This window comes from Agelaius tricolor, unplaced genomic scaffold (assembly GCF_023055355.1).
Source record: "Agelaius tricolor isolate 1412-34295 unplaced genomic scaffold, bAgeTri1.0.p SCAF_53, whole genome shotgun sequence".
NCBI lineage: Eukaryota > Metazoa > Chordata > Aves > Passeriformes > Icteridae > Agelaius > Agelaius tricolor.
Genome location: NW_027269313.1, coordinates 2,633,275 through 2,648,269, shown reverse-complemented (window position 1 = coordinate 2,648,269; position 14,995 = coordinate 2,633,275).

The following is a 14,995-nucleotide window of genomic DNA, read 5'->3' as shown; positions in this document are numbered from 1 at the left end:
ACACAAACAGTGGGATCTAAACTGGTACAAGGAACTTAAGACAAACATATATTGCAAACTATTCCAGATAGGAGGCTTAAATAAAATTTCTTCCAGGGAACATGCGCGGCGTTTCCTTTTCCAGGCAGCATTGGCAACCTGGGGCGCTTCTGTAGACTTCTCTGAGACCTTGGGGACGTAGGGCCTTACCCATTTGGAAGGGACCCACTTTGAACCAGAGGGGGTGGACACGCAGGTGTATCCAAGTCCCCATGTAACTAATTTATAAGGTCCCACTGTCTTCCAAGTCTCAGGGTCCTTTACTAAGACTGAAGGCTTTTCTTTCACTGACATCTGTCTGCTCCCCACAAAGTGGTGTATGATGGGCAGATTCAGGCTGTCAAAAGAACAGTTCAGAAATTGATTGTGAACAGTGCCCTGGGCAATCGGATGTGGGGAGGTTCTACTTTCAGGACCTGATGTTGCTGATCCAGGACTCTTTTGATATCATGGTGAGTCCTTTCTACTACGGCTTCACCTGTAGGGGAGTAGGGGATGCCTGTTTTGTGCTCTGCTCCCCATTGCTGCAGGAAACTCCTGAATTCCTTGGATTTGTAAGTGGGCCCATTATCAGTTTTTAACTCTTTGGGGATGCCCATGAAAGGAAAAGCCTGTACGAGGTGCTTTATGGCATCGGAAGATGATTCTCTTGTGTGGGCAGAAGCATAGACCGCTCCAGAAAAGGTATCTACACTAACATGAACGTATTTCTGCCATCCAAATGACTGTATGTGTGTTACATCTGTTTACCACAGTTCACAACTGTTCAACCCCCTGGGGTTTGCTCCCGCACTCATTGTAGGGAGTGCATGTTGTTGGCAATTTGGGCATGTGTCCACAATTGCTTTGGCCTGTTCTTGAGTGATGTGAAACTGACGAACCAGGCCAGGTGCATGTTGGTGGAAAAGCTTGGGTCCTAGCTTTCTGGATTAGTTCTGCTACCAGCTCTTAGGGCTTTGTCATTCTCTTGGACCTTTTGTGACTGAGGAAAACCCACTCTATGATCAAGAGAGGGTCCTTCTGGTCCTGGCCCTTTTTAGGTGTTTCCATTGCCTTAGGTGTTTGTTTTTTCTCCCACTGGAAAATGATTCCATGGAAGTGTGGCAGCTTATCTGAGATGATAAATTTAAATGGCAGGTCAGGCCGACATTGGTTGGCCTGTCTTGTGGACATTGCAGTCTGAACTTTTTCTAGATCTTTCTGTGCCTCTGGGGTAATAGCCATAGGAGAACTCCGGTCCTCTCCCACTTTCAATAAATTGAAAAGAAGGGCAAGGTCTTCGTTGGTCAGACATAGCCAGGGCCTTACCGAATTCAAAGACCCACACAACTTGTGGACATCTGCAAGGGTCTTGATCTTTGTTTTGATTACAATTTTTGAGGAACAATGGTCCTATTTCCAATTTCTAAGGAACTGGAATATTCCCAAATACTTCCAAGGTGGCATCTTTTGAATTTTCCTTTCCTGGAACTCAAACCTTGCAACAATCAATGCATTGATTGTTAGGTCAAGCACATGTGTGAGTAGATCATCAGTGGGGGCACACACAAGGATATCATCCATATAACGATAGATGATGGCCTTTTCTGCAGCTGCATGCACTGGGGAAAGCAGGGAAGAGACAGACCACTGGCAGATCGATGGCGAGACTTTAAGGCCGTGAGGGAGAACTGTCCAATGGTACCTTTTCATAGGGTGGAGACCGAGAATGCGAGATGCGGTGCATCGTCAGGGTGGAGGGGAATATTGAAAAAACAATCTTTTCTATCAATAACAGCTAATTTCCAATCCTGGGGAAGCATCGCTGGGGATGGCATACCAGGTTGGAGAGAGCCCATATCTTCAATGACATTATTAATTTGTTGGAGGTCGTGGAGGAGACTCCATCTCTTTTTGTCAGCTTTATGGATGACAAACACTGGAGAGTTCCACAGAGACGTGGTCTCCACAATGTGACCCTTTTTCAGTTGCTCTTCCACTAGCTCCTCGAGCACCTTCAGTTTTTGTTTACTGAGCGGCCACTGCTCTACCCGAACTGGTGTGTCTGTCTTCCAATTCAGTTTTTGGGCAAGGCGCTGTTGTTCAATGACCTCTGTACAAAAATCCTGTGGAGAGTCTGGAATATCAATTGTGACACCCCAGTGGGCCATTAAACTTCTCCCTAACAAAGGTTCCAAATAATCTAACAGAAATGGACAAATGTTTGCCATCTGTCCGTTTGGTCCCTCGATTTGGATGATGCTTTTGGATTGTCTTGCCAATTGCAGACCTCCTACACCTTGAACATGACTAGCAACATTTTGCAAAGGCCAATGTGCAGGCCAGTCTTCTACTGGGATCACCGTGCAGTCTGCACCCGTGTCTACAAGCATCTCAATGCGTTTTGACTCTCCACCTCCACTGACATTACACCATAATTTGGGTTTGTCTCTCCCAATAACTTGGACCCGGGCGACTGTGGGCCCTTGTTTTTCGGTGCCTTCAGGCAGAAACGGCACAGGGATAGCTTGTGCAACAATTTGTCCTTTGGGAAGAAACAGGGGGGGGTGGAAACAGTGCAGGCCAAGAACAAATTGCTCAGGATCTGATGCTGTCATTCCTGGAGCAATTTCAATCTCATGTGGTGTGTATTTGGTGTCCCCAATGATGATGTACTTACAGCAAATACGGTGCCAAGTACCCTTCTGATCTGGGTTGTCAGAGACAAAATGCCAGTCAGTGTCCTTCAGGTGGAGTGGTTCTGTCAGCTGCAACCTGAAAGGCTCAGTAACAGAAGTTGTGGTTAACATAGGTTCACCTAAGTCATAGCTAAGGTTATTTGGTTTCACTTTCAGCGGTGGACCAGCAGATTTGGTCCTTGAAGCATCTGCTTCACTCAGAGACATAGGGATGTTACCGCACGCTTGGTTTGTTTTGCTTCTCTCATTCCCTTGGCCTGCTCTTTTTGTGTCTGCCTGCCTGGCAGGCCGGTGCTCCCCTTGTAGTTTTTTTGTTGTTGTTGACTCCCAGAGAGCGCTTGTAGTTCTCCTCCCTTGCTATTTCTAAATTCATCAAACTGCTATTTCAGGGGGCACTGGTTACTCCAGTGCCCAAGGTTATGGCAAAGCAGGCATGGCTTTGTGGGGTCAAGCATTGCTGGTCTTTGCTGCTGCCCAGGGTACTGCTGTGCTGAGGGAATGGGCGCAGGGCTGCCAACGGCGATTCTCTGTGGTGGTCTTGGCAGCAGCTTTGGTCTGGTGTCTTCAGCAACACTCATCAGAGGCTGTTGCAGTGTGATTTCCTGTTTCACCTATCCCAACCCCCTCAGGTGTGCCAACCTTTCCCCTCCCCCTTTTGCCCTCCTGCCTAAGAGCTGTCCATCAATCTTAACATTCCAGCAGGGTGTCGTGTGGTTGTCAGATGCTCCTCTGGTCTGGGTTCATTGGCCTGTCCTAGCGTCTATCTCCCTTGACCCTTCCCCTCCTCCCACCTGGTTGGCCCTTACCTGTCCCTTCCCTTCCCCCTGTCCCCGGGGCTTAAAAGGACACGAGACCATGTGGCCGGGAGTTCTATTGTGTGAGCAGTTACCACATTCAGAGGTCTACCATGCTGAAATAAAACTCTGGATTAAGACTCTATGATAGAACCCGCTCCTTTTCTCTTCACTGTCGCCTGAACCTTTTCCACCAAATGTAAACTGAGTTCCTACTTTGCCTGGATTTGTTCCCAGTGCCCAGCTGCAGCATCCAGCCGGCCAAAGGTATCTCTGCGGTGAAAACACCACAGCTGCAGCCTTTGGTCCAGCAGCAAGAGCTAGACAAAGCCAGGCACCCCACACCCAGAAACATCGGGTTCAATATTCAATATATTGGCGCCCAACGTCGGGCTGCTCGAACCTGCAGTCCCAGAAGGAATCTCAGAACCTTGGAAAAGCGATATGGCAGCTTTTGCTTCCACTGGAAGAGCTGTGATTGCACAGCTCTCCAGAAAGACTTTGGGACTGAACCCACAAGAAGCCTTGAGGAACGCATTGCGCCTTTGGAAAAACAGCTCCTTTCTGATGAGCGAATTTTCCAGGGCAGAATAGGGGAGCCCCTCCTGCCCAAGGGGTCCTATTCAGTGAAGAGACCAGCCTGCCTGACTTTGCCAGCAACAGCTTTGATTTTGGTGAGTATTTCTGCTCTTTGGGGGGGTAGAAGCTCAAAATCCGCCTCTGCCGTGAGACGTGTCCTTTTTTGCTCTTGAATCAAGACTGCACAGCCCTGTGGAGCTAAGGTGATTCATTCCCTGTGTAAAGCTTTAACTCTGCGGCGTGGTCTTGCTGCTTTTAGAATTCGCACTGGCTCGGAGGAGCGGGACAGCTCTGCCTGCTCCTCCCCCCGGTTCGGCAGCGCAGTGTGCTCTCTCCCTCTCTCTCGGTGCGGGGGGGGGAGCTCTCTCAGCTCTCAGTGCAGGGGCGGGGGTACTCTCTCACGCGGCGCCGGGCGGCCCTGGTTTCGGCCCTGGTCTTTTTAGAAATTGGTAGCTGATTTTGGTTTCGTATTTGATCAGCGGGACTGTGTTCTGTGCCATTTACATCTGAAAATGGGCTCAAAATTAAGTACAGCACAAAAAGGAGTGTATTATCATATTATTGGAATTTTAGTTAATGCAAACGTAAAGTTCTCTAAAGGAAAATTGAAACAGTTTGTAAGGTGGCTTTTTCTACACTTGCCACAGACTTCTCCTGAGGAAGTCCACAATATTAAATTTTGGGATAAAGTAGGTCATGAATTGATAACCTTGGGACAGTCTGGGAATACATCCTCAGCTAAATTTGTGTTCTGGAGCTTACAAATTCGGACCGCTTTGCTCAAACAAAGGGAATTGGAGAAAAAGCCAAATGTTAAGCCATGTACCTCTGCTCTCCCTGTTTTCCCCCCTTCCAGCCCTAAACTTCCTACCCCAAAACTTGGTATTTTAAAGAGAGCAAACCCTGCTCATGCACTGGGAAGTCGACTCCAGTGCAGGTTAAAATGCCTGAGTCCCCTTGTCCACAAGGCCCTGGCCAGGTCTCATGAAAAACTTCCCAAAACCCTGTTTCCCCCACTCTAAATCCCAGAGCACAAGTTAGCTTTTTGGAGAGCAGTGATCCCCAAAATGACCCCCAGTCCCTAGGGGCTACCCAAGATGGAGGATGCCACCTGGCACCTTCCCAAACCTGGTCACCTTCTTCCCAAGATTCCCCTAAGTATCCCAAAATTCCTTCCCCATCCCCCTCTCCTCCTGTTCCTTGTGACACCTTCCCTCCCCATCCCCTACCCACTGTACCCTCAGCTCCGCCCCTCTACTCCTCCCAGGGGGCGTCTGCCGATGTGACATCACCAGGTGTCCCCCACCCCCTGTTCCCACGGTAACCCCGCCTTCTGCCTTCCCCCTGTCCCCGCCCCCTGTTCCTATTGCATCCCCGCCCCCTCCCCGGGTTCCCTCGGTAGGGGCACGCCCACTGCATGTCCACAAACCTGTATCTGTGCTCCCAATAATTCCAATGCAAGGGATACAGGGCAAGAAGCTGCACACCCAATAGGGGGTCCCACTTTGTCACCTGCCCCTGTTTCGTATCAGCCTGCAGCACAAGGGGGAGCTGCCCAAACTGCTAATTGGAGCTCTTTTGGACGTCAATTGATTAAAGAGATCTGTAAATCTCACAAGGAGTATGGCCCACACAGTCCATACTTCCGTGGCCTTTTAAATTCTGAATTGAGCAGGACTGTAGTGGTCCCGCATGATTTAAAACAGCTTTTCTCATGCCTCATGACCTCTACAGAATTGAAATTATGGGAAGTAGCATGGAAACAACTGTTAAAAGAGGCTCTCCCAGGCTTGCATGCTGATCCAAACACAGTGAAAGATGCTAATGGCATGCCGATTACCATTAAGCATCTCTCTGGTGAAGGACAGTGGTCTGCACCCTCAATCCAAGCTAATGTAATACCTCTAGAAGCACTGGAGAAGGTAAAAGAAGCTGCTGCAAAAGCATTCTTTTCCCTCCAACCTGAGGGGCCTTTTGAGCCCTACAGTAAGATTAAGCTGCTACCATCAGAGCCTTTTCTGAAATTTGTAGAAAGGTTAACTAGTGCCATTGAAATCCAAGTTAAAAAAGAGAATGCAAGGGAAGAGGTTTTAGAGGAAATGGCATTTACAAATGTAAATGAACAGTGTCGAGCGGCAATTTTGAGCCTTCCTCTAGAACCTCCCCCTACACTAAAAGATATGCTTCTAGTTTGTAACAGGAAAGTGCCTCTGATGAGTGTGGCTGAAGACACCAGACCAAAGCTGCTGCCAAGACCACCACAGAGAATCGCCGTTGCCAGCCCTGCGCCCATTCCCTCAGCACAGCAGTACCCTGGGCAGCAGCGACGACCACCAATGGTTGATCCCACGAAGCCATGCCTGATTTGCCATAACCTTGGGCACTGGAGTAACCAGTGCCCCCTGAAATAGCAGTTTGATGAATTTAGAAATAGCAAGGGAGGAGAACTACAAGCGCTCTCTGGGGGTCAATAACAACAAAAAAACTACAAGGGGAGCACCGGCCTGCCAGGCATGCAGACATAAAAAGAGCAGGCCAAGGGAATAAGGGAACCAAAACAAACCAAGCGCGCAGTAATGTTACTATTTCTGTAAGTGAAGCAGATGCTTCAAAGACCATGTCTGCTGGTCCACTGTTGAAAATGAAACAAAATAACCTTAGCTATGATTTAGGTGAACCTATGTTAACCATGTCTTCTGTTACTGAGCCTTTCAGGTTGCAGCTGACAGAACCACTCCACCTGAAGGACACTGACTGGCATTTTGTCTCTGACAACCCAGATCAGAAGGGTACTTGGCACCGTATTTGCTGTAAGTACATCATCATTGGGGACACCAAATACACACCACATGAAATTGAAATTGCTCCAGGAATGACAGCATCAGATCCTGAGCAATTTGTTCTTGGCCTGCACTGTTTCCACCCCCCCCTGTTTCTTCCCAAAGGACAAATTGTTGCACAAGCTATCCCTGTGCCGTTTCTGCCTGAAGGCACCGAAAAACAAGGGCACACAGTCGCCCGGGTCCAAGTTATTGGGAGAGACAAACCCAAATTATGGTGTAATGTCAGTGGAGGTGGAGAGTCAAAACGCATTGAGATGCTTGTAGACACGGGTGCAGACTGCACGGTGATCCCAGTAGAAGACTGGCCTGCACATTGGCCTTTGCAAAATGTTGCTAGTCATGTTCAAGGTGTAGGAGGTCTGCAATTGGCAAGACAATCCAAAAGCATAATCCAAATCGAGGGTCCAAACGGACAGATGGCAAACATTTGTCCATTTCTGTTAGATTATTTGGAACCTTTGTTAGGGAGAAGTTTAATGGCCCACTGGGGTGTCACAATTGATATTCCAGACTCTCCACAGGATTTTTGTACAGAGGTCATTGAACAACAGCGCCTTGCCCAAAAACTGAATTGGAAGACAGACACACCAGTTCGGGTAGAGCAGTGGCCGCTCAGTAAACAAAAACTGAAGGTGCTCAAGGAGCTAGTGGAAGAGCAACTGAAAAAGGGTCACATTGTGGAGACCACGTCTCTGTGGAACTCTCCAGTGTTTGTCATCCATAAAGCTGACAAAAAGAGATGGAGTCTCCTCCACGACCTCCAACAAATTAATAATGTCATTGAAGATATGGGCTCTCTCCAACCTGGTATGCCATCCCCAGCGATGCTTCCCCAGGATTGGAAATTAGCTGTTATTGATAGAAAAGATTGTTTTTTCAATATTCCCCTCCACCCTGACGATGCACCGCATCTCGCATTCTCGGTCTCCACCCTATGAAAAGGTACCATTGGACAGTTCTCCCTCACGGCCTTAAGGTCTCGCCAGCGATCTGCCAGTGGTCTGTCTCTTCCCTGCTTTCCCCAGTGCATGCAGCTGCAGAAAAGGCCATCATCTATCGTTATATGGATGATATCCTTGTGTGTGCCCCCAATGATGATCTACTCACACATGCTCTTGACCTAACGATTGATGCATTGATTGTTGCAGGGTTCAAGCTCCAGGAAAGGAAAATTTAAAAGATGCACCTTGGAAATATTTGGGCCTAGAAATTGGAAATAGGACCATTGTTCCTCAAAAACTAGAAATCAATCCAAGGATCAAGACCCTTGCGGATGTCCACAAGTTGTGTGGGTCTTTGAATTCGGTAAGGCCCTGGCTTGGTCTGACCAACTAAGACCTTGCCCCTCTTTTCAAAACCCAGGTTCTCCTAGGTCTATTACCCCCGAGGCAAAGAAAGCTCGAGAAAAGGTTCAGATTGCAATGTCCACAAGACAGGCCAACCAATGTCGGCCTGACCTGCCATTCAAATTTATCATCTTAGGTAAGTTGCCACACCTCCATGGAATCATTTTCCAGTGGGAGGAAAAACAAACACCTAAGGCAAAGGGCACACCTAAAAAGGACCAGGACAAGAGGGACCCTCTCTTGATCATAAAATGGGTTTTTCCTCAGTCACCAAAGGTCCAAGAGAATGACAAAGCCTCAAGAGCTGGTAGCAGAACTGATCTGGAAAGCAAGGACCCGGATCAGGGAGTTAGCAGGATGTGACTTTGAGTGCATTCACATTCCAATTGAGTTAAAATCAGGTCAAAATTCTATGCAAATATTAGAACAATTGTTTCGAGAAAATGAAGTGTTGCAGTTTGCTCTGGATTCCTACTCAGGACAAATTTCTGTCCACTGGCCTGCCCACAAAATTTTCCAACAAGATGTTCAATTTATTCTGAAATTAGGAAGTGCTCTGAGTAGGAGACCTTTAAAAAAGGCTCTGACTGTCTTTACAGATGCGTCCGGGAGGTCCCACAAGTCTGTTATGACTTGGAAGGATCCTCAAACCCAGCAGTGGGAGACAGACATTGCTGAGGTGCAAGGCTCACCTCAGGTTGCTGAATTGGCTGCTGTTGTTAGGGCTTTTGAAAGGTTCTCAGAACCATTCAATCTTATTACGGATTCTGCATATGTGGCAGGAGTAGTGTCCAGGGCAGATCAAGCCATACTGCAAGAAGTGTCTAACATTGCACTTTTCGAAGTGCTCTCAAAACTTGTAAAGTTAGTCACTCACGGGGAGCAACCATTTAATGTGATGCACGTCAGGTCACACACCGACTTGCCAGGGTTTATCGCTGAAGGCAACAGAAGGGCAGATGCTCTTGCTGCACCTGCAGTGATGGCCACTCTTCCAAATGTTTTTGAACAGGCAAAAATCAACCACCAGCTTTTCCACCAAAATGCACCTGGCCTGGTTCGTCAGTTTCACATCACTCGAGAACAGGCCAAAGTTATTGTGGACACATGCCCAAATTGCCAACAACATGCACTCCCTACAGTGAGTACGGGAGCAAACCCCAGGGGGTTGAACAGTTGTGAACTGTGGCAAACAGACGTAACACACATACAGTCTTTTGGACGGCAGAAATACATTCATGTTAGTGTAGATACCTTTTCTGGAGCGGTCTATGCTTCTGCCCACACAGGAGAGTCATCTATCGATGCCATTAAGCACCTCGTACAGGCTTTTTCTTTCATGGGCATCCCCAAGGAGCTGAAAACTGATAATGGGCCTGCCTACAAATCCAAGGAATTCAGGAGCTTCCTGCAGCAATGGGGAGTAGAGCACAAAACTGGCATCCCCTACTCCCCTACAGGTGAAGCCATTGTAGAAAGGACTCACCATGATATTAAAAGAGTCCTGGACCATCAACAACAGATTCTGAAGGTGGAACCTCCCCACATCTGGTTGTCCAGGGCGTTGTTCACAATCAATTTTCTGAATTGTTCCTTTGACGGCCTGAATCCGCCCATCATACGCCACTTTGGGGGGAGCAGTCATACGATGATGAAAGAAAAGCCTCCGGTTTTAGTAAAGGACCCTGAGACCTGGAAGACGGTGGGACCTTAAAAATTGGTTACTTGGGGACGTGGATACGCCTGTGTGTCCACCCCCTCTGGGTTAAAGTGAGTTCCTTCCAAATGGGTAAGGCCCTACGTCCCCAAGGTCTCAGAGAAATTGACAGAAGCGCCCCAGGTTGCCAATGCTGCCTGGAGAAGGAAACGCCGCATGCATTCTCTGGAGGCAATTCCATTTAAGCCTCCTATCTGGAATAGTTTGTAATATGTTTGTCTTAAGTTCCTTGTACCAGTTTAGGTCCCATGGTTCGTGTGTAGCCTCAAGACACCATGAGACCAAGCCTGCTCCTCGTCCTACTCGTGATCATCCCGCCCGCGATCTCCTGCATAGTCCTCAGCCCAAAGCACGTATGGACTACCTTGGCAAAAGCCCTCGGACATCAAGAGAGAAACTGACGACTGGCTGAGTGAACTGTTCAAAGGCTGGGGACTCTCGGGCTGGTTGGGATCTATTCTGAAAACTGTGGTTTTAGTATTGTTTATATTAGTTATCGCTCTAGTTGTTAGCATTGTTTTTGGACTAGTTGACCGCATGGTTCTCAAGTTGATTTCAAGCTCATCTCCCCCTCCTGAAGTTTACCATTTGGAAGCCCTTAGTGCTCCAATGAATGACATGGAACCTTCAATGGAAAGCACTGAACCTCCTGTAGAGGAGGAATCGATTTACCAACCATGGTTTGGCAAGCATTCTGCACCACAAACCCAGTCCTCTTCTTTTTAAACAAAACTAGGGGGAGATGTTGCAGTGTGATTTCCTGTTTCACCTATCCCAACCCCCTCAGGTGTGCCAACCTTTCCCCCTCCCCCTTTTGCCCTTCTGCCTAAGAACTGTCCATCAATCTTAACATTCCAGCAGGGCGTCGTGTGGTTGTCAGATGCTCCTCTGGTCTGGGTTCATTGGCCTGTCCTAGTGTCTATCTCCCTTGACCCTTCCCCTCCTCCCACCTGGCTGGCCCTCACCTGTCCCTTCCCCTCGCCCTGTCCCCAGGGCTTAAAAGGACTTGAGACCATGAGGCCAGGAGTTCTATTGTGTGAGCTTTTACCACATTCAGAGGTCTACCATGCTGAAATAAAACTCTGGATTAAGACCCTATGATAGAACCCGCTCCTTTTCTCTTCACCATCGCCTGAACCTTTTCCACCAAAGGTCAACTGCATTCCTACTTTGCCTGGATTTGTTCCCAGTGCCCAGCTGCAGCACCCAGCTGGCCAAATGTATCTCTGTGGTGAAAACACCACAGCTGCAGCCTTTGGTCTAGCAGTGAGAGCTAGACGAAGCCAGGCACACCATACCCGGAAACATTGGGGTTAATATTCAATAAGAGGCACTTTCCTGTTACAAACTAGAAGCATATCTTTTAGCATAGGGGGATGTCTTGGCTCAGGGCAGTTTGGAAAAGAACTTCTAAAGGGCTCTTCTAGGAAAGCAGATTCAATCAGCTTCTCTCCCCAACTGGTCCGGGAGAAAATATCTCTTTAGAGAAAAGTGGAAAAAACCTGTTTATTAAACAATAAAACTTAAACAATATTAATTAATAAAACTCCTTGCTGCTCCAAAAGAGATGACAAACTCAGAAAGCCCCCTCCCTAGGTTGCAGCTCAGCTCACTCAGTCTCTTATCAGTTTTTCCGGTGCTGGAAATGCCGCGGCCCAGGCCCGGCCCGGTGGGCCACAGGTGCGAGCTGCCAGAGCTCTTCTGGTGTTCAGTCCAGAGCAGGTTTGAACAGGTCTAAAGAAAAGGGAAAAAGGAAAAAACATCTACAGTCCAGGGAACTTCTTTGCCTCAGCTAGCTAAACTAAGAGCAAAGGAGAGCTCTGTCTCACTGTCTGTCTATCTACAGACAACACAGTCTAGGAGCAGGAATGTGCAGGAATGAGTGCCATGTCTGAAAATAAACTGTGCGCTTTTTCTCTCCTCTCTTCATTCTCTGGAACAAGTTTTAAAGGTGCAAAACTTATTATTCAGCATAAACAGAACAAGACCATTGGGGATAAAAGCATCATGTAGTCAAGCCAGGACATTCCACCCCTTATCCTTATATCATCAGCTTACTACTAAAACTAGTGTATATATTCTAACTTTACAAACACATACATGATACTTCTAATATACAGCTATACACAGACAATGGTAGTAACATTCAGCAAACAGTGATATTTACACATAGGTCTCGACTAACAATCAGATCTCTCTGAGGTACACATCGTGTTCTTCTATCTCTTTGCATTATCTTCTATGTGCAACCTGGTCTCTGAGCAAAAACAACTTCACGAATGGGTTTGTCTGTACTCGAGGCAGAATTGATCTACACAGTCTTCTCTAACAAACTTCTGACATGTACTACTGGGACTTTGTCTCTATCTACTTTATGTAAAGGCTCAGATTGGGCAGGGCCTACTCAGTAGAGCTTCGGGTGTTAACTAACTAGGTGGCTTTTGCTAGATGCTGCTCCCAGTTTTTGAAAGATCTCCTACTTAATGCTTTCAAGGTTGTTTTTAACAGTCTGTTGTACCTCTCTACTTTGCCTGCAGCTGGTGCATGGTAGGGGATATGGTACACTCAATGAATGCTATATTCTTTAGCCCAGGTGTTGATAAGACTGTTCTTGAAATGAGTCCCGTTGTCTGACTCAATCTTCTCAGGGGTACTGTGTCTCTACAGGACTTGCTTTTCAAGGCCCAGGATGGTGTTACAGGCCGTAGCATGAGGCACAGGGTAGGTTTTTAACTATTTTGTGGTGGTTTCTACTATAATCAGCATATAGCACTTGTTTTGGTGTGTCTGGGGCAGTGGGATGTAGTCAATCTGCTAGGCCTCTTCATACTTGTACTTGGACCACTGCCCACCATACTATAGGGGCTTTACTTGCTTGGCCTGCTTGATGGCAGCATATGTCTCACAGTCATGGATAACTTGAGAAATACTGTCATGGTTAAATCCACCCCTCGGTCTCGTGCTCACTTATAGGTGGCATCTCTACTCTGATGGCCTGAGGCGTCATGGGCCCATCGAGCTAGGAATAACTCTCTCTAGTGTTCTCAGTCTAGGTCTATCTTGAACACTTCTATCTTTGCAGCCTGGTCTACCTGCTCATTGTGTTTTGGTGCTCTTCATTGGCTCTCCTCTTGGGGATATGGGCATCTACATGGCGGACTTTCACAGGTAGCTTCTTTACTCTGGTAGCAATGGCTTTCCACTCATCAGCAGCCTAAACTGGTTTTCTTCTACGCTGCTAGTTAGTCTCTTTCTACCTCTCCTGCTATCTCTACAGAGCATTGGCTACTATCTATGAATCAGTGTAGAGGTAGAGCTTTGGCTACTTCTCTCTCTGAGCAATGTCCAGGGCCAGTTGAACAGCTTTGAGTTCAGCAAGTTGGCTTGATTCACCTTCTCTTTCAGTGGCCTCTGCAACTTGTCGTGTGGGGCTCTATACGGCTGCTTTCTATTTTTGTTTCATTCCCACAATGTGGCAAGAAAGAACCATCAGTAAAAAGAGCGTATCGTGTTTCTTCCTCTGGCAGTTGGTTGTATGGTGGAGCTTCTTCAGCACGTGTCACTTCTTGTTCCTCTTCATCAGCAAGACCAAAGTTTTCACCTTCTGGACAGTTTGTAATTATTTCCAGAATTTCAGGGTGATTCAGTTTTCCAATACGGGCGCACTGTGTGATAAGAGCAATCTATTTGCTCTATGTAGCACTGCTGGCATGGTGTGTAGAGGGAATCTTTGCTTTGAACACCTACTCTATTGGAATATTATCCCGATATTACCAGGTGGAATGTGCCTGGGCTCGTCTGACCCTTGCTGCTGAGCCAAAGGCGGCAGCTGTGGTATTTCACCTCAGAGACCCCTTTGGCTGGCTGGAAGTTGAAGTTAGGCACTCGGAACAAGTCCAGGCATGGTAGAAACTCAGTTTACCTCTGGTGGAAAGGCTCCAGGCTACGTGAAGAGGAAAGGGAGACGGATTCTGCAGGGGGTTTAATCCAGAGTTTATTCCAAAGTCACATATGTCTGAATCTTGTAACAGCTCCACAGAAACCTGACCGCATGGTCTCCATGTCTTTTAAGCTTGGGGGCAGGGGGAGGGAAGGGACAGGTGAGCCACCAACCAGGTGGGAGGGGGGGAAGGCTCAGGGGACAATGACACTTGGAGGAGCCAATGACCCCAGGGCTGAGGGGCATCTTTTGAACTTTTGCCAATCACAGGACGCCCCTGCTGGAATGATAAGATTGACTGACAGCACTTAGCAAGGAGGCAAGGGGGAGGGGAAGGGAGAAGGTATTGCCACACCTGGGAAACTACTGGGTTAGCTGAAACAGGAAATGGCATCACACTGCAACATACTCCAGTACTGGTAGTCGGGGTGCCAGAAGGAGTTGTGCTTCAGTGTCTATTACCTCTGAGGCAGCTTGGACTCTTTCATAGGCTGCTAAAATTTCTTTCTCTGTTGGAATATAGTTGGCTTCAGACTTTCTGTAGCTTCAACTCTAAAATCTTAGTGGTCGACTCCGAGTCTCCTCAGGCACTTTCTGTCAAAGGCTCCAGGACAAACCATGGTTCTCGGCTGCAGAGTAGAGCACATTCTTCACTTCTGGTCTCATCTGGACTGGGCCAAGGGCTACTGCATGAGCGATCTCTTGCTTGATCTGGATGAAGGCTTGTTGCTGCTCAGGGCCCCAGTGGAAAGTGTTCTTCTTACAGGTGACTAGGTAGAGAGGGCACACAATCTGCCTGTACTCAGGAATATGCAGCTTCCAAAAACTTATGCCGCTTAGGAAAGCTTGTGTTTCCTTTTTGCTGGATGGTGGAGACATTGCTGTGATCTTGTTGATGACATCGGTGGGAATCTGATGTCATCCATCTTGCCACTTCACTCTCAGAAACTGGATCTCTTGAGAAGGTCTCTTGACTTTGCTCTTCTTGATGGGGAACCTGGCTTTCAGGAGAATCTGGAGGATTTTGTCTCCTTTCTCAAACACTTCTGCTGCCATCTT